The 21,159-nt window shown below is 36.5% G+C and overlaps 1 long non-coding RNA gene across 2 annotated transcripts; it reads right to left on the minus strand.

The window, feature by feature from the left end:
- Positions 1-714: 714 nt before the first annotated feature.
- On the minus strand, positions 715-19,203 carry LOC148758771 (uncharacterized). Of its 2 annotated transcripts, none has more exons than XR_016019722.1 (3): positions 18,994-19,203; positions 18,209-18,304; positions 715-1,322 (listed from the first exon to the last, which is right to left on the minus strand). It is a non-coding gene; the product is annotated as an uncharacterized LOC148758771 (long non-coding RNA). The 2 variants fall into 2 exon arrangements; XR_016019721.1 differs by lacking the exon at positions 715-1,322 and adding an exon at positions 15,899-17,391.
- Between the last annotated feature and the right edge of the window lie 1,956 nt (positions 19,204-21,159).

Genomic DNA, 21,159 nt, shown 5'->3' on the forward strand with positions numbered 1-21,159 from the left:
GGGGAGATGCTGAGCAAGATACAGCGAGAGGGACAGCAAAGCAGATGGCCGCAAGAGGGGGCGGGGACCACGGAGGGCGCGGGGGGGTACCCCAGGCGTCGGGGGAGCGAGGGAACCAATCAATTTTCGCAGCAGCTCCGGGGCTAGAAAACAAGTGTAAACACTTAGATTCACTCCGCACAAGCGGTCCCTAGTTTACCGTATAAAAGCTGTTTTCCCTTCGGTATGTAGCGCATTGCTAGCACAGGTTGGAAAGCTGAACTGTCCCCAGTAACGGGCAAGGGGAGGCGGTTTGCTCGGCGCTGCCGGGGAGGGGTGATGGTGGGGCATGAGCGCCGGGCCAACCTCTCCCCAACTTCTTCCAGTGTCCGACCAGCCAAGGGAAAGCCAAGAATGTGGGAGAGGAGTGAAGGTGGAAGATGAGTGAGAAAGGAAAGGGCTGGGAAATGGGAAGAGGTCCTTTTGCATCAAAAACTACATAATGGCAAGGAAGAACCTCCCACAAGACTGGAACCAGTAGGAAGTCGCGCAATGGAAAGATAAAGTTCCTCAGGACTTTGGTGTTCTCAGCTCCAGAGCTAAAGGTTTCAAATAAAGTGCTAATTATATAAACATAATTATTTATATGAATAGTCAAGAACCCAAGAGGTCATAATGAAAACGTAAAACTGTAAGCAACTCACCAGGAGGAAACAGGCATTTAGTCTTTATTTTTCACCATGAACTAGTTATTTAAGATGCTAATAATCTTTATATGGTTTTCCCTAGAAAAAGAAAGATTTATTTAGGATAGCTCAAAGTTGTTTTTTCTTGAAAATGTTACTAGTGGAAGGAATTTTTAGAGATCCTTCCACAAATTATTTAGGGCCTACTGTGTGCCAAGCATATCTAGGCCTGATCTAGGCCTTGTTTTCACACCAGTGAACAAGACAGAGGCAGTTTCTGGCCTCATGGAGCTTACATTTTAGTAGCGTTAACTAGAGTTCAAATGCACTGGATCATCTAGTTTCATCCCTTTGATTAACAGATGTAGAAATAGACCCAGGGAAGTTGCCAGATTTTGTCAGACAATAGAGCCAGGAACACGGCACTTCCCTTGATGGTTCCAAGTCCCCAGCTTTTCCACTACTGCATAGTGCTTCTAGCCTTCCTTCATGGACTGTGCCATGACTTCACTGGGTAGGTTGGTCCTTCGTTCCTGAAGTATTCATTCAGCTCCTGCTGAGTACCAGGAAGAGGGCTAGACATCAGCAGACATCAGGGAAGTGGACATGATGCTCCCTTTCATTGCAGCTCCCGCTTTGTACTGTTGTCTTTTACAACTTATTAGGAGGTAGAGAAAGAGGACAAAAGATGATGTTAATTGCGTGCTTCAAAAACAATAAAATAAAGATGAGGACCACTTTCTAGGTTCCAAATTAAATGTGGTTTAAAAAAAAAATCTGAAACCTTTCATTCAGCATTCATGCATTCACAAAATACGAGATCCAACTGTGTTTGTGATGCTGTGCTCCATTTTTCATTTTAGATTTCATATTACCTGAACTTTGATTCCACAGAGATGGATTCATTTGGAATACAGTGTGGAGCAAAGCAGACACAGCCCCTCAATCATTCAACAGATATTTATTGAATTGTTATCATGTGCTAGGCATTTGGAATATATCAATGAACAAAGAGACAAGAAATCTTTATAGAGTTTACATGCTGGGGAGAAAAACAAAAATTAATAAATATCATTAAGCCAATTATATGAAATATTAGATGTCTGTAAGTGCTGTGAGGGATGTGGGAAACTAGCCAAAGTAAGAAAGATAGGAGTACAGGGTTAAAATTCTATATAGGAGGACAGGAAAGGCCTCATTGAGAAGATAAACTTTCAGCAGACCTGAAAAGGGGAGGGAGTTGATAATGGTCCTCCTAGCCTAGCAAGAGAGAGAAAAGTTAGAACTGAACAAAATGATCACAAATGGATAATTGTAAAGGGTCATATGGGCTCTGAAGGGGAATACAGTGTGCTATAAGACAGTCTAATTTAATTACAAGAGCTAAAGAATGCCTTTTTTAAAGGAGAGAAATTTAAAAGGAAACCTAAAGGATAAGTAGCCATTAGCTAGGTAAAGAGGTGGAGAGCTGTGTTCAGATGAGTAAAATAGCAAAGTCCTTTAGGAATAAATAGTTGAATTGGGTTTGGGAGGAAGCTCAAGAGATAAATTTGGACATATTTTGAGGTGTCTATAAAACATCCTAATGGAAAAGTTAAGTGCTCAGATATGGGTCTGGAGCTCAAAGACTGCTTTGGGATGTAAATATAGATTTGTGATCATTCCATACATAAATATTTCCTGAAGCCAAGGTATAAAAATATGCAAAAGACAGGAGAATGCTGAATCACACCCTAAGTACCTTCTGCTTTAATGAGCAGGGTAGATATTTGTCAATTATACCTCAATAGATCCGAAACAAAAATAGCATAACATATTAAAGTAAAGTAAAAATAAATGAATAGGAGTTTGAGTAGAAAAGGAGCCTAGCCAGCAAAGAAGACTGAGAAGGAAACCCCAAAGAGCAGAGAAAATACCAGGAGAGTGCAGTGTCAGGAAAATCAGTGAAGGCAGTGTTTTAAGGAGGAGTGATTATTTTTGCCAATATTGTTGAGAAATCAAATCAAATCAAATAAATACTGGAAAGTTTCCATTGGATGTTGCTGGTTACAGAACTGTGTTCTGTATACAGGGTATAGAACTTACGAGTTACAGGATCCAGAGCAGTTTCTGTAGTATGTTGAGAGAGGAATACAGATTTATTGTGCTGAGGAGTAAATGGGAGGTGAGAAAGATGACAGCATAAAAACTCTCTCTTTGTGAAGCTTGACTGGTAAAGGGTATAGACAGACAGGGCAGTAGTTGGAAAGGGATGGTATAATGATTTGTTTTTGTTTGTTTTCAGTTGTATTGTCTTGGATGGAAGATATTAGAGCAAAGTTGACTGCTCTGGAAATTAACCCAGTAGAAAATAAAATGTTGTAGATACAAAAAAGGAAAGGAACATGAATGGAATGAGGTACCTAACAATGCAGGAGGGGATGGAAATATAGAGCACATGCTGAGAAATTGGCTTTTGAAAGAGACCCTGCTCCTTTCCCATAACAGAGGAAGAAGAAGATGGCTGCAGATTTACTGGTAGGAAGATGAGAGTTCCCTTTTGATGGTTTCCATTTGCCTTTGAAGTTATCAGCTTAGAGTGAGAAAGAGAAGGGAGACTTGGAGTTTTATTATATTATAGAAGATATGGAATAGTGATCAGGAAGCATAGGATTGAGACTTTTGGGCATAGTAAGAGCAATAATGAGTGTCTATTTGAGGTTGATAAATCCTAATGATGCTTAATCACTGTATCAAAGTTTATCTTGCATATAAACTTTTAACTGAATAGTAGTATCCATTATAATCCTAAGACTCCCAGCCATTCACTTTCCCAACCCATACCAAATTTGTGTTATACCTATCCAGTCAATATCTGCACAAAAGTAAAATATATATTCAAATGACTCTGCTCTTATAAATTAATCACTAGTTCAGTTAAACCTATATGATTTCATACAGATATGTATAAACAGAATGAGGAAAGGAAGAGAACCTACTGTGTGCCAGGCACTGCTAGGTTTATGTGTGACTCTGTGCTAGGCTTATGTTTCACCCTTATCACCCCATGGACTTGTATCATTATCCCCATTTTACGGTTTGGAAATTGGTGTTCAGCAAGGTTTGGGAAGTGAAATTCAACTAGTATGTTAGCTATTGTTCATTGAGGGCTATCTGATTCTAGGAATTTAATAAGATCTCAAATGATTATAATAACACAGTGGGATCTCATTATTTTGTATATAATAGGAACTTCGTTAATTTTTTAGTTGAAACTTAAAGTTAAATTAGACTTCCCTGTAGTATTTTTTATCAACTATTCAAGAGCACTCAAATAGAAAGATTCTTTCATAGTTTGGAAACATCAGCGTCACTAACCTGAAGTCAAAGATAACATATCTACTTGTACAGTAGGAAGAAGGTGCTGGAATGTTAGATCTCCTCCAGATACCTAGGTAAGTACTACAAAACCACTATAAGCATGAGTATATGTTTAGTCACTGCTCTTCAGGCATATTGATTGTATTAGCAAGAGTTTTTACATTTGAAAAGATTACCAAAAGCTAAGATATACTCTAAATTAGAGAAAGGTAAACAAAAAGCAGGGGAAAAAAATTTTTTCCCCAGAAATTCTAGATCAAAGCTTATCCACAGTCACATTTCCTAGATTGCAATATTTATTCTTTAGGGACAGGCTGAAAACTTTCCACATGAGGTTTTGAAAGAACTGAGTTGGAAGAGGGAGATAATTCCCCTCCTATCTTTGTTTTCAGAAGTAACAGGCAAGTAAATAAAGACAAGCAATCAAAGTTTACTTTAAAAAGATCAGGTTTCTCATCTTATAAAGTTACCTGATTAGTAGACCAACCAGAAGTGAGAATAGAAATTTCACATGGAAAAACGTTGTCTTTTCCTTGTGATAGCATAGGAACCATGCAAAAGGTAATTTCTCACTGTTATTTTAAAGTTATAAATACTTTCTCATATTAAAAAGTAGATTATCCCTGGCTAGAATGAGACTCTATGTCTCTAAAAATTAAAGTTTAAAATTGCATTAAACATTTATCTTTATTTCAAATGATAATGCTTTTTAAAAAAAGAATATGTGAACCCTTAGGAATCACTTGTTGTGATCAATAAATTGACAAGTTTTTATTAAGCTCCTACTAAAGTAGACTTCAGTAAGGCCCCCTCCAGTTTGATGGACTTTTCAGTGCCTTCATCACTCTGTTAGGAATTTTGATGGGATGATTGAGAGGGACAATGACATTCATTTTCTTAACAGATTATTTATTAAACACCTACTTCACACCAGACACTGGGCATTAGTGCTTTGCCTGTGATACGTCATTGAATCTCCACAGTAATCTTTTAATATACAAAGCATTACTTCTACTGTCTTCACAAATCAAGTCCTCCAGAAGTTATATAACATGCTCAAGTTTTTGCTGGCCTAAGTGGTCAGGACTGGGTTATGAATCCAGCTCTTGGTGGTTTCAAAGCTTGTAGCACTGTTTCTCTCGATATCATGCTGCCCCAGAGAGAGTAGAAATTTTGTGGGATGTTTCCAGTTCTTGGGCATGTTACAAAAATGTCCAAGAGAAACTAAAAATTAACAAAATGGTATTAAACTATTTATGCATTTATTTATGTGAGATAACTATTTAGGGACACATCTATAAAATGGGAATCAGCACTCAAAGAAACACACACACACACATACACACATACACACACAGAGAATCTGATAGGTCAGATTCTTGAATCTGGAAACATCTTTAGTAAATTTATCCACAATATAGTCATCACAAATTAGATTTTGTATAATTGAATAAAAAGATGATTTAGTTGCACCCAAAACTTACCTGTATGTTTCCTGGGGGCAAAAGTATGAGTGCTGCCTAATGCATAGTGAAGTCATTTGGAATGTAGGTAAAATAAGATGTAGAACTTGGAGAGGGGTAAAGAAGTTATAGTTGGGAGGGAAATGCAGATGTGAAATGTGGTGGGGAGGTGAGAACAGAGATGAGAAGATGAAGGCCTTCACAGTGCCACTGTAAGAAGACTGTAAGGATTTCTGGGAAGGAAAAGAATCAAAACAGAGAATGTAGGGGTGATGACAATGGGACATTCTTTCATTAAGGCTATAGCTGGAATTTGATTTACATTTTGGTTGTTGGAGTAAATACTTGTTAGTTTTTAAATTTAAAGCATTTTTGAGTATATTATTTCATTTATCCACAGGAAATTCATACATCAATTAATTCCTAAGTATAATGGAGTTAAATAATTTGCTTGAAAATCTAACTATAGCTGCCCAGACCAGCCAGTATCTTGTGGTCTGCTGGGACAGGCAGGGACTTTCTCATTGCTGATCCTGCCTTATGTAGCATGGCTTCCACTCCCACTCTACTTTAAAAAAAAATCTTTTTAAAAAAGATTTTTTATTAAAATATAGCTAACATACAATATTATATTAGTTTCAGGTGTACACTATAGTTATACAACATTTATATACCTAAAGAAATGATCACCATGATAAGTCCAGCAACCATCTGACACCATTCAACACCCAATCCGCCCCTGGGGTGTGTTGTCCTTGGAAGCAGCAAGGTGATGCTCCAGCTCACTTTGAAGCTGGCCACTGAGCAAGTCAGCCCCTGGGTCACCTGGGAAGGGACCTGGTGCAGGTTAAGTTCAGCCCTAGCCCTGTGCCCAACCTGGAGCCACCCTGCTAGAGCCATAAAGCAATCTGCAGATGGATGCCACTGACACTGTGCTTGTAAGTGCCTAGAGAGCGCGCCACAAACCAAGGCCAGGTGCTGCTAGTGCCAGGCTCAGGGCTGCTCAACCAGAGGTACAGGATGTAATGAACCCAGGTGCTGCTTATCTGGGTTCCGTGAATCTTTGAGAGACCCTAGGAAAGTCTGCAGCATGAGCCAAGGCAGGCAGTTTGTATGAAAAAGCCACTGGAAGCAGCTTGGGTATGCCCGAAAGTTGGATGGGTGTAGTCTTAGAATTACCAGGGCAGAGCTAATGGTGTTAGCCAATTGGTGGAGACTCAAATAGAGCAGCCGCCTGCATCTGCACGCAGGGAAGGGGGAGGGCTCAACAAAGAAATGATGGCTTCCGAGAACTCCTCCGTCCGGGAGGAAGCTGCCTTTCCAGCCCTCGTCCTGAAGCCAGACAACTCAGTTCACCCCCATCTCTTGTATGTCTCTGCGACCTCTCCAGCTGCTGCCCCAGCCCTGGAGCTCTGAGCCAGTGATTCCAACAGTGAGTCTGTGCATGGTCCCTTTAAGAGGAGCTCCTGATACTCCAGTTACACTTTGTCTCACTCAGCCACAATCTCCACTGGTTTTCACAACCAGAAATTATGGGGATCTCTCTCCCTGGTACTGGAACCCTGGGCTCAGGGCCTTGTGTGACACCAGGACCCCTTCAGGGCTGGGGACCTCCACAGGTGAGCTATCCCTCCTAATTTTTAATGATAACACACAGGTGTGGGACAAGCCCATTCATCAGCTTGTTAGTAGTATTTGCCCCTCCAGTCTTGAGGTGGCTTCTTCTGTATGTCCTACGTTGTAGGGCTTTATTTCAGCAAGATTTCAGGTAATTCTCAATGATGGCTGTTTCGTAGTTTAGTTGTAATTTTGACGTGGTCGTGAGAGAAGGTAAGCACACCGTTTACTTTTCCATCTTGACTGGACCTCTCTGGGGAGCTCTTTACTTATCCTTTGATTCTAAATGATAGCTTTGCTGGATAGAGTAATCTTGGCTATAAGTCCTTGCTTTTCATCACTTTGAATATTTTGTGCCAATTTCTTCTGGCCTGCAAAGTTTCTGTTGAGAAATCAGGTCACAGATTTATGGGAGCTCACTTGTAGGTAAGTAACTGCTTTTCACATGCTGCTTTTAAGATTCTTTCTTTGTCTTTAACCCTTGGCATTTTAATTATGATGTGTCTTGATGTGGGCCTCTTTGAGTTCATCTTGCTAAAACTGAAATCAAAGTTCTTGAGGCTTTTTGCCTGAATTACCTCCGAGGTAATCTGTCCTCTCCAGGGCATTCTATGCCACAAATATCTCCCCTCTAATTCTCCTGATCAAAAATTGACTTTCATCTGCCTGGGATCTAACCCTCCCCGCCTGACTTCCAAGATTCTTTATAAGCTGTTTCCATAATTTCTAGGCAGAGGACTGGTCTGTGTTACTGAGTGACAATTTATTAAACTCTTTCCTATAATTGTTTTATCTGCTTCCTGGCAAATATCTAGTAATTACAAGATTTTAATATAGCCCCATTAAAAATATTTTTTAGAGAAAAGGTTGAATAACTATTTCTTCAAGATATTTCATACTTTGAAACAATTTAGGAAACCAGTTCTCCACCAGCTTCTTTTCTTAAAGGTGAAAAAAAAGCAGGTTTCAAGTGGTTGTAGACTGATCTCCCTTTTTGCTGATGAGAGAGCCCTGACTTTGAACTTCTTATGTCGCTTTCCAGTCTTATATATTTAACCATAACAAGAATTGCAACAGAAGGGCAGACAAGAAAAAACAGCAATTGGTAAATAATAGACATTTCCTCCTGATTATGTAAACAAGACCAATTTTTCCTTCTTGATCAAAATATGTTTTCATGACTTTAACATTTCATTTTCTCACACTAACAGTTAATTTCCTTGGCAGAGTGACTTTTTTCTTTTTCCCCCCACTGTACTTTAAATGTCCTAAATACTTTTAATGCATTTAATCTATACAGTGTTCATTAATTGACTAAAACAGGTAGTAATTTTCCCTACATTTGTTTTATCTTCTTTTCACCAGATGGCAGAAAATATCTGCAACTTTTGAATTTACAAAATCCATATTGTTATAATTGTGGTGTTTTGAAACTATCTCAGAAAAAGCAAACAAATAATTGTTAGACATTAGACATCATGAAAACTTTTTTGAAAAGAGCTTGATTTTCACTTTATGCTCTTTTTATTGACACAATCAAAAGATTCATTCCGTTTAAAGGAGGAAAACAGTAAAAAATTATTTGGCACCATATAGACAAACATCTACTTATATTTATTATCTTGACCACATCTTTTCATTCTTTTTAAAAGACTCATTGTTTAAGTCCTTAATGAGTCTTTGGAACTATTTCAAGAAACATATTAAAATGTAGTTTATATCATTGTATGAATCTCTGTCATTCTGTCTCTCTGTGTCTCTCTCTGTGTCTCTCTCTCTCTGTCTCTCTCTCTCTCTATATATATATGTATATATATATAGTAGTTTATGTCATTGAATGAATATATATATACAGTTTATGTCATTGCATATATCTATATATAAATAAATATATTTGTTTATATTTTTTATATTTACATTATACATTATATGTCATATATAATTATTACAGTGTATGCTTTGTATGAGTAAGGTAAAATATGAAGTTGGGAATATTGATTTCCATTGTCATTGTATCAGCACTCAGGAACAAGCACATATCCTTTGAAATGATCACTTTATCAGAACACCTACCAGACCAATGTCAATCTTCAGATCAGTTGGGGAACATTCCTCTTTGGGATGGGCTTCACAAGATACATGAGAAACTGTCTTAATACTTTATAATTCTTCTTTATGAGGATGATTTTTATTACTATAAACCATATTACCCCTCAATCACTCAATTTAATAATACTAACACCTTGTAGGAACATTAAACATTCCAGTATTCAATTAGTTTCAAACTATAATTTTTATTTACTGTGCTTTGGACTGTTTCTAAAATTAATACTTGTCTTTAGAGAATTTACTACTCTTGGGGTGAAGCAGCTGTGGTGTAGTGGGACTATAGTATTTGAGAACATGAGTTCAATTTCAGGTTCAAACACTTGGTTGCAATGGTGTAACCTTACAGATTTGACTGAGGTCCTCTGAGACCAAGTTTCCTCCTTTGTGAGATGTGGATAAAAATTAATATCTTAAAGAGTTGTTAAGATAATGTATTATTGTTGTTTTAAGGTGTGCTTTGTAAGAAGGTTTTTGTTAGGAGTTGAATGAAAATGGGCAGGAGATATGATGAATGTTCTGAGATAATACATAAAATAGCCCAGAACCCAGCACTTAGAAGATCTTCAGTAAATGCTAGGTTTCCGTTTCATCTTGGAATAAGGGGGATTTGGTGATAACCTCTGAATAGATTTGGAAGTAAAAAGGAAATAAGAAAAACACATCAGCAGAAATGTTATGAAGTACAGTCATGCATCACTGAATGATAAGGATACATTCTGAGAAATCCATCCTTAGGTGATTTCATTGTTGTGTGAACATCCTAGAGTGCAGGTACACAAACCTACACGATAGAGCCTACTGCCACACACCAGGCTATATGATGAGACTTATTACTCCTAGGATACAAGCCTGTACAGTATGTTACCATACTGAATACTGTAGGCAATTGTGATACAGTGGTGACTATCTGTGTATCTAAACTGATCTAAACAACATGAGATTAAATCAAGCACAAGATAAAATGAGGTGATCAAGAGATGGGGTGAACATGTGATGTATGAGGCTGTTGCTAGTGTAACAGCATACTATTTTACAGTAAACATTTTTATAAATAGAAAAAGTATACTCTAAAATAATGATAAAAAGTACAGTATAGTAAATTCATAAACTGGTAACATAGTTGTGTATTATCATGGGCAAGTATTATGCACGGTACATAATTGTATGTGCTATGCTTTTATATCATTGGCAGCCCAGGAGGTTTGTTTACATCAGCGTCATCATAAAAACACAAGTAATGCATGTACTATGATGTTAACAGAAGGCTACAATGTCACTAGGTGATAGGAATTTTTCAGCTCCATTATAATCTTATGGGACCACTATTATTGAAAGTTGAGAGAAACATAGTTATTCGACTCATGACCATCTTCATTTGTAAAGCAAAGATCTGCAGTGAACCCATTTCTTGACTTCTCCCTTAGGCAGAATTCCTGAAAAAATTCTAAGAGAAGCTGAGGGGGGTACTACAGAAGACCCTAGAAAGCCTGTAGTAGAATTGGTAATTCAATGTGAGTAATTAGTGGTCTTTTCCTTTCAGTAAGCTGCTCTCATAAGGGAAGCGGGATTATAATTCTTAATTAACGTCAATTTTAATTAACATTTAGACTTTCACATGATTAAGCAAATGCTACATCCCCATATTTTGCTTTTCTTATAACTATCTTTTCTTAAAATATGCTTTTCCTTAAATATCATACAAACCAGAGCTGTTTAATATAAGTAGGTGATTAGCCCTTCTTTGGACATCTCTTCATCTGGGGCTTGGCTGGGAGAACCAGCAGAGGAATATCGGAGTAAACAGCAATTTGAAAATTTGCATTAGATTTTTTTTTTTTTAATCCCACCCTTCTCATAGGAAATCCAGATAAAGTAATAAGTAGTTTTCAGGTTCTCTCTCTCCTTTCTTCCCTGAGTGCTAATTAAATATCTTGTTAGTAGCAATCTATTAATAATTTACTTTTTCCCTGAATTTTTTGAGCAATGGTTTGTTATCCATATGCAAATCTTATATTTGTAGTTTGTGCTTTTTCCTCCAATTTTGAAAAAATTAAAAAGAGATAATTTATAACAATTACAATGCTCACAATGATTATTGTCATCTTGATTACAAAATGTGAAACACAAGAATATACCAAGAGGCAGGGCTCTTTCTGGTGTAGCAGTTAAGAATTCTGGAATTGAATAAACTTAGTTTTGTGTTCAGATTCTGTGAGTTAAGCATTAGTAGCATTTCAATGGTGGGATAGATACCAAGGTATGAAAAGGTGAAGTGACTTTACCTAGACCACATTGCAAATAAGGAGCAAAAATTGGTCCCAAATGTGTGGTAACTGAGTTCAAAAGTGCCTTTCCCTTACAAAGCATGAACTTAGACCTTTATGGAAAATTGCACATGAAATTCAAATTGTGTTCTCATTATGCAGAGCCACCAATATCATGTGATTCAGGGTTGATATCTAGCCCCGAACCTGACTGAACTGGTAGCATCAGTTAGCAGTGGTTGTCCTCTGGAGTCATTGCATCGTCTAGGAAAAGTTACAGACCTTTGGGTCATGCCTATATTAAAGGACAGCTTTAAAAGTTGGCTTTGTAACATAGGTACTAAACTTATGGATCTTGGGTTCAAAGAGCATTTTATGAATTTGACTCCAAAGGCAATGGAAGTAAAAGCTAAAATAAACGAATGGGACTATATGAAACTTAAAAGCTTCTGCACAGCAAAAGAAACCATTGACAAAATAAAGAGGCCACCAACTGAATGGGAGAAGATTTTTGCAAACAGTGCCTCCGATAAGGGGCTAGTATCCAGAATATACAAGGAACTCGTGCAACTCAACAACAAAAAAACAAACAACCCAATTGAAAAATAGGCAGAGGACTTGAAGAGACATTTCTCCAAAGAGGACATACAAATGGCAAATAGACATATGAAAAAATGCTCAACATCACTAATCATCAGAGAAATGCAAATAAAAACCACAATGAGTTATCACCTTACCCCAGTCAGAATGGCGATCATCAACAAGACAAATAGTAACAAATGTTGGAGAGGCTGTGGAGAAAAAGGAACCCTCATACACTGTTGGTGGGAATGCAGACTGGTGCAGGCGCTATGGAAGGCGGTGTGGAGGTTCCTCAAAAAATTACAAATAGAATTGCCATATGACCCAGCAATCCCTCTCCTGGGTATCTACCCAAAAAATCTGAAAACATTTAGAGATAAAGACACGTGTGCTCCAATGTTCATTGCAGCTTTGTTTACAGTGGCCAAGACATGGAAACAACCAAAATGTCCTTCGATAGATGAATGGATGAAGAAGTTATGGTATATATACACAATGGAATACTATTCGGCGGTAAGAAAAGATGATACAGGAACATTTGTGACAACATGGATGGATCTTGAGAGTGTAATGCTGAGCGAAATAAGTCAGACAGAAAAAGCAGAGAACCATGTGATTTCACTGATATGTGGTATATAAACCAAAAGCAACAAAAGAACAAGACAAACAAATGAGAAACAGAAACTCATAGACACAGACAAAGGTTTGGTGGTTGCCAGAGGGTAAGGGGGGTGGGGGGTGGGGGTGGGAGATGAGGGTAAGGGGGATCGAATATATGGTGATGGAAGGAGAACTGACTCTGGGTGATGAACACACAATGGGATTTATAGATGATGTAATACAGAATTGTACACCTGAAATCTATGTAATTTTACTAACAATTGTCACCTCAATAAATTTAATAAAAAAAAAAAAAAGTTGGCTTTGTGTATATTTAGAAAGGACCCAGAAAGATACTCTTATAAAAATTTTCAGTGCTTCTGTATTAGCCTAACCTTTATAAAAGCTAGACATATTTACACAAATATGAAAAATAAGGAAAATAAATGCATATGTAACAAAAGAAAGCTCTAGACTTTGAGACTTTGTAACTCCACTAATTTATTACATGACCAAGCAGTCCTGCATAAAAGTGGGAGCTATTTTAATAAAAATATCACACATTGCTAACTTCTATCGTTTCTCTACAAATTATTAATGAGAACATATGTATATGTTAAAAAAAACTGCAAAAAAAAAAAAATATATATATATACTTTTTGCAGTTTTTTAAAATGGCACGGCACACGAGAATATAAAGTAACTGAAAAGAATTCCCTTCCACTATATTCCTTCTTTGAGAAATTCCTCTACCCTCTGTCAGCATGTTGTGATATATCTTTCTGAACTTTTCTTCTATCCATTTTCATGCTCACACACAGGTAGGTAGATGAGTTTTACAAATGGTATGAATCAAATTGTTCTATGTAGTCTATTCTATTTTGTGATTTCTTTTTAAAATTTATATTTTGAAGAATTCCCCTAAGAGTATGTGTAGAAAAATCTCATTCTTTAAACAGTCACATCATATTTCGTAGTTCATATAGATACATTAAAATTTATTTACTCATTCTCTCCATTGATGAATATTTAGGTTGTTTTAATTTTTTATCCATTATATCATCAATATACATATTTGTCCACATGTAGATGTATAAGTTGGATTGTCAGAAGTAAGATTATTTCATCAAGGTTATGATTAGTCATCATAATTTTTAACATATTGATAGATGTTGTCAAATTGACCTGCAAAAATGTGTGGTTATTTATAGTAAGATGAACAGTGGTGAAAAATACCCATTTCTCCATTCCCTTATCAAAACTGCGTAATGTCAATTGTTCAGTTTTCTCTAATCTGAGGGGAATCACTTAAGATCAGCATCTTTTCATATTCTTTAATCATTGTTTTCTTTTTATTTTGCTCATTCTAATTCTTTTACCTTATTATATTAGATTGTTTGTCCTTTTATTATTGATTTGAAGAAGCTTTTTAGTCTTTACATATTATAGCAATTAACTCCTTTCTGTTATAGGTTGCAAATATTTTCTTCCAGTCTGTCATCTCTTTTAACTTAGCTTACATGGTCTTTTGATGTGCAGAAAAGTTTGGTTTCTGTCAGTTGTTTTCCATATAGCTTCTGGGTATTCCATCTTGTTTAGGAATGACTTTGCTGCTTTAACAGTACGTATATATCCTCCTGTATTTTCTTTAGGTTTGTTATAATTTTTAAGATGTTATGATTATTAATTCAATTGGAATTTTATTTTAAAGTATAGTGTCAGGTAGGGATCTCATTTGATTTTTCCCCCCTTATATTTTACCACAGTTGATTTTAAATGTTACATTCATATACACTAATGTTCTTATTAAAACATGGGTATATTGCTGGATTCTCTCTTCTGTTCTACTGAATTATCTTTTTATTTCTACACCAATATATCTTTGTTTAATTACTATAGCTCTGTAATATGTTTTAGCATCTGATAGGAAAATTTATCCTTTCTGGTTCCTCTGTTAAAAAAGTCAATTCTCTAGTCATTTACTCTTCCAGAAAATTTAAGGTCAACTTTTTAATTCCAGAAACATTTTTCTCTCTGATTATTTGATGGGATTACACTAAATTGATAAATCAATTTGCATAAAATCAACATCTTTATAATATTGAGTTGACCCTCCTGGAACATCAAATGTCTGTTTTCAAGTCTCCTTTTCTTCCTTAAGTATAAGCTTTGAGCTTCTTCATTACATGTTGTGCAAATTATTCCTAGATAAACTTGTTTATTTTTCTCTTGTTTTTTTCATTTTTATTTATTTTTTAGTTGAGGTATAATTGACATAGAACTTTATATTAGTTTTAGGTGTACAACATAATGATTCAATATTTATACACACTATGAAATTATTATTACAATAAGTCTAGTTACCATTGGTAACCATACATAGTTACAAAAAAAATTCTTTTTTTTGTGATGAGTATTTTTAAGATTTACTTTCTTAGCAAATATCAAATATGCAATATAATATTACTAACTATAGTCACAATGCTGTACTTTACATCCCCTGTTGTTTTTAAATGGGTTACCTACATATATGCCACCAGTAGGATTAGGTGCCGGAAATAGTAAGTGATTTGCCTAATCTCAACTAGTTTATAACAGAATCAAGATTAGAATCCAAGTCTTCTGACTTGTGCTATGCTAAGGCAGTTACTTCTAAGGTCCCATTCTTGCCTGGTGCTACTCTAAGGCAGCTTCCTCTAAAGTCCCATTCTTGTCACCATCTCTCTTTTTAAATGTAGCTTCATGTTGAATAATGAATCTGAAGGAAGGGAATATAGCACAATCCCATCGGTCTCTGAATCATAAGAAATTAGAACAATAGACTCTTACAAGGTTAAAATTCCTCAAATTCAATTCATGTTCAAAATGAGTGATATAGAACGAAAGAGTTTGTCAACTTAGTACCAACAGAGCCAAATACTAAACAATGATAATTGCAGTGGGTAAGTATTGGCTGTTTTATTATGAATGGTGCCACCCAGGAGAAGCTAATGTTCAAAAGCCCAAAACTCCCCGATGGTATGTAAGTTACAGATTATATAAGGCAAAATCACAAGACACCATGGGTTAGGGTGTTTGGGGTCATGCTGGGAGCTGATTGGTAAGAGATGAGGTAAGGATAATAAGTCATTTCTTCAGGTCTTGAGGACAGTTCTGAGGTCTGTTCCAGTGTCCCCCTTTCTGACTTCATGGGAAAGGAGCCAGGGTGTCCATCCACCTTAGGGTTCAGGAGCTAAAACATAACTGAGGTCAATATGTTATCTTTAACCTGCCAAGGGCTGGATCGCGTGACCATAAGTCAGATCCCGGCTACTGCAGTCTCCTGCTTCAGGGGTTACTGATTATGGGGAGGTGGGGAGGCTAGCACTGTGAGGAGTGTGTATGTGTGTGTACACACACACACACACACACACACACACACACACACACACATACATTTTATACATACATTCTCATTCCAGGGGTGGCTGCATTGTGAAAGAATGGAGATGGGGAAGCTATGCTGAGAGCAGATATATATGATTTCTAGAGCTAGAATTTAAAGCTAAATTTAATCAAAGTCATAAGGACCGTTGGTTTCAGTAATACTTAATGTTGATAGAATTTTTGGGATTTGTTTTTAACCTAGTACTTCTTTAAAGGCTTCATATAAATAAAACCTCAGCAAAACGACTTCAATATTAATCTCAAGCATCACCAACAAAATAAAGCTATACGATGTCATCTCATTCATAAAATTGAATAACACTGTAATTACAATTAACCTTAACCTTTGTCTTTTATTTAGTATGGTTGCAAAGCAGAGTTTAATCACTGTTAACACTTGATACAATGATGGTAGTTTTAGCAATTTTCAGTACACCATGACTATCACCAGGTACTTTGACACCAGGATAAATCTGCAAATTTCAATGAATAAATATAATACTAGAGTTATCTTATCAAAACTTAAACTAAGAGCAGTAAACGGATAAATTCTGGCTTAGTGATGCAATCTAACACCGATTTCTACAGGTAGCTAGTCAGGAGAAAGGCTGATACGTTGGGTCCCTTGATTATGCAAAGATCTTCAGGCACTTTCTTTAAAGGAAATAGATATGTATGCTAATTACCTATCACAAAGAGGAGAATTGAAAAGTTAAATACCTCTGTATCATTTTTTCCTACTTTTAAGCACAATGCCTCAAGTAAAATGCCAGTCATGCTTGTTAAATCAGATCAAATGTAACAATAAAAAATTGAAATATGTAGTGTAGTCAGCCCATTTAATGTTCATCCAATCAAAAATAGATTTAGTAGATTACAAAAACATGGAGTGTTCTAAATATAAAAATTTAGGAAAGGCATTGAAAGGAGGTCAGTTGAAGCAGTAAAAATCACAAAATAAAGAAGTTGTAGTTTGTTTTGACTCAGGAGGTATTTGAATTTTCAACAGCTTATGGAGATAGCAAATGCTTGAGAAGGTCTAAGTACCTTATGGAAGCAGTATTTTGGGGATGAGGATTCTGACATCCTTGTTTTCAAGGACAGCTCCTCCCTTAATAATGAGTCAGTTATGAACCTTGATACCTGTTGGTAAGCAGAAGCCTAGTGGGGTCTCCCCCAAATAAATGATGGGATTTGGATAAGCCTTGTATTTTAATGAAATCTTCCCATCACTATTCACAGGAGTCTCAGAAATTTTTGCCTTCTACTTTTGGTGTCAGTGGCTCTTCTCTTGTGAAATGGATCCTGGAAAGACACAGGGAAGAAGATCATCCAGTACATTAAACACCAATCCTGTTCTTTGTGTTGCTATCCTCTATCCAGGTCCTCTTGACAGAACACTTATTTTTTTAAAATGAAATGCTTTCGTTTTAGACATGAAAATGTTTAAAATCATTACACTAAGCTTCAATATCTCTACTCTCTGTTCCTTATTCTTCCTGCTGCTCACACTAAACACCCACACTCCATCAGGCTAGCGTCCCCATCTTTATTCTTTCATGAGGCAGCCACACCTAGAATGAGAAGACCTGAGAGTAGCTGCCTCAGGACACCAGGGTCCCAGCTTTTCACGGAGGGATTGATGCTTCTTTGGCTGACCCATATCTTCTCTACTAAAGAATATTTGGAAGGGAGCTTTGCCTCATGTAACTTGCCTGCTTGGCAATTTTGTTTCTTTCTTAGCCAAGAAGAAGCAAGGGGCTCATCAAACTAAATTTGAACCTTTAGCTCCACTTGAAAAATTGTGGTGGTTGGTGTAAGACTCAGCAAAGTCTTTGAAGTTGTCTGGCATGCAAGGCAAATTATAATTTGGTTCGTAACTGAAATGGGAGTTTCCTTTTGACTTGTTTGGTACCCTGAGCAGAGTTCCCAGATTTCCACAACCAGCATCATGGGTATTTTTGTACTGCAATTGTGCATTGTGTTTTATCTTGCTCTCACTAGGTATGATTCATCCTTTATTTGAAAAATTAGGCCAAGGAAATACAAATCTAATCTTGAGTCAAATACATTCAAACTACACAAAAATTAAGTGATTATTGAGAAAGAAGCATTTCATTACCTTCATATTATTTCTAGTAGAGCACCAGCAACGGAGATTCTTGTAATCAAATATGATAAACATTCAATAAAAGGTGGAATCTTCTTTAATTATGACCTATTAATAGAAATGGATATTCAATTAATCAGTCAACATATATTTATCGAGTGCCTCTGGGTTTACATATTTTAAAATACTTCTGTTAGACTATTCTATAATGATAGCAATAGTGGTTCCAAAAATCTGGATGGGGTTAGCATACTGATTGCACCAGATTTGGATATAGTTGTAGTGGATCATTCCTTAGTGAAAGTCAGCTAACCATTTCCCTGCCCTTACATCAGCCCTTGATCACTGGCCTCACATACTAACACACTGACTTCCTGCTACACCCATGGAAAATAGAACAGTGAGATGCTTATGAACTTTTAAGTTGAAAAAGTCATTACATTATTGAAAAGCATTCAATGCAATGTAACAGTGTGTGAACAGCTAAAGCAACTGATTGGTATTCTTCTGTGAGATTAAGAAAACCTGTCAGTTAAATAAGAGTATGTGTGGTAAGAACTTCCCTTTTCTGTAATTGCCTTTTGGTCTTTTGATGCTTTTATGCCCTTACTAGACCCTGGTTGAGTTGGCCTGGGGTAACTTACCCTGTGTGGGTTTTCTTCCAGGGCACAATCCTCTATACCAAAAGTAAGCAACATTTTTATGGAAATGGCCAGATATTTTTGATTTTGAGGATGCATTCGTTTCCTAGGCTGCCATAACAAAATACCATAAAACAACAAAACATATTCTCTTACAGTTTCGAAGGCTCTGAGGGAGATACTGTTTCATATCTCTTTCGAGCTTCTGGTGAGTGCTGGCAATTCTTGGTGTTCCTGGGCTAGTAGATGCCTCTCTCCAATCTCAGCCTTTATCGCCACATGGATTCCTTCTCTCTGTGTATCTCTGTGTCCTTTCCTCTTCTTACAAATATTGAATTTTGAGCCTACCTTAATCCAGCATGATAGTATTTTAACTTAGTTTTATCTACAAAGACCCTATTTCCAAATAAGGTCACATTATGAGGTTTTGTGTGGACATGAATTTTTGGGAGATGTTACTCAACCCCCTCCAGAGGGCCATTACAATTCAACTCTGTTGTAGCACAAAAGCAGCCGTAGACGATACATAAATGAATGAGTGGGCTGTGTTCCAATAAAATTTTATTTATGGACACTGAAATTTGAATTATGTATAATTTCTACATGTTTGAAACATTGCTCTTCTTCTGATTTTTATCCAACAATTTAAAAGACTATTCTTAGTTTGTGGGCCATAGGAAAAACAGGCAGGGCATGGGGACAGCAGATTTGACCTATGGGCTATAGTCTGCCAACATCTGATATAGAGTGTTCATGGACAGACAGAGGTAACTATAGGGAAATGTTTCTTCCTTCTGCTCGTAAACAAAGGAGCCAAATCCTGAGCAAACCTGTTTGTGATTTGCATCAAGCAATTTTTGTTAGATAGCTTCGTGTTTCAGCAGAGAGGAAGCCAAACTGATCAGTAATGATGCCTGTTTGGCAGTATCTTTCCCGGTGTGCTTGCCAATTTTTTGGTGAGGATTTTGCTGTCAAGATTAAGAGGTGATGCAGGCTTAAATGAAGAACATGACCTGGAGTCCTCATGTTGAAGGATTAGAACATTTCCCTCATGGGCTCATAGTATTCCCTATGCCAAAAATTCGACTATACTTTTGAGGTGATTTTAAATTAAAGGCATTTTGTGACTCAATATTACATGGCATTTTGGTGAGATGTTGTCAATCCCTAGGTACTCATTCAAGGCCAGATATTAGAATATTCTCCATATCTGAACAGAATGTATCTTCTAATGCTGAGTTGCTAAGTCATCTAGGGGCAAAATAAATCCAAACTTTCTGGCGTATCATGCATATTGTTTCTAATAAGATTTATGTGATACACATATTTTGAAGTTACTGTTAAAGATTGTATGTACTTGCTTTTCCTAATTACAACAAAATCAATACATGATCTTTGTAGAAAATTAAAATAATGCCAAAATGAATAATAAGAGTATAAAGAGTGAAAGGTTCCCATAATGTCAATTCTGAGATATTTTTCTGAAATGTTGGTATTTATATTTCCCCAAATTTCCACCCCTTGTGATTGTGAAAGCAAATGAAAAAGTACACTGAAGAGATTTTACATTTTTTAAAGTGATTTTGGGACAAAGTTCATGAACATAAAGAGCAAAGTATGATTAGGTCTAAATACCTAATCATGCATTAAATTTATAGTATGCTGTAACAGGATATGAAAAAGTCATATTTCCTGATCTTAAGGGATACATCTTTTGTTTTGTTTTTGTTTCCAATAAGCAGAGAATGACCCAGTATAACTAATCACTTACATATGTATATAGTAAAATCCTGTATTCAGAAACTCACTATGCCTTAGGTTTAGCAATACATATTTTCTACTACAGAAAAACTGTAAATAGATATTACCTTCTTTGGTGACATGCATATTTTAATGAGGTTTTGCCATCCATAACACTTACTAGTAGGGGTTTTACCTGGCTGAGAATTGAGAAAATCCTGTGAGCTTCAGTGTGATTTAGGGAAGAGGTGATTGCTGGGCTTTCAAGTGGATTTCAGTAATGACTGGGGTGGCTTATGCACTTAGCAGCCCAGAACAGAATGACTGAATTATCACCACACTTGGATGACATAGAAGTCTCATATACAGAAGTGGATAGATAATCCTCCACTTGTACACAAAAGCGGGAAGATAATCTTAACACTTATATGCCTACAAGATGCCAACATACTTTATTACTAGCGTCTTAGGGGTAATATGGGCTTTGGAACCAGACAGATTTGGTCATGAATCCTAACTTTATTCTCATTATTTATGGGGTCTTAATTTACTTAAACTGAGTTTTGGTTTCCTTATCTGTAA

Source organism: Rhinolophus sinicus, chromosome 2 (assembly GCF_057876585.1).
Source record: "Rhinolophus sinicus isolate RSI-liver-muscle chromosome 2, RSI-T2T, whole genome shotgun sequence".
Taxonomy (NCBI): Eukaryota; Metazoa; Chordata; class Mammalia; order Chiroptera; family Rhinolophidae; genus Rhinolophus; species Rhinolophus sinicus.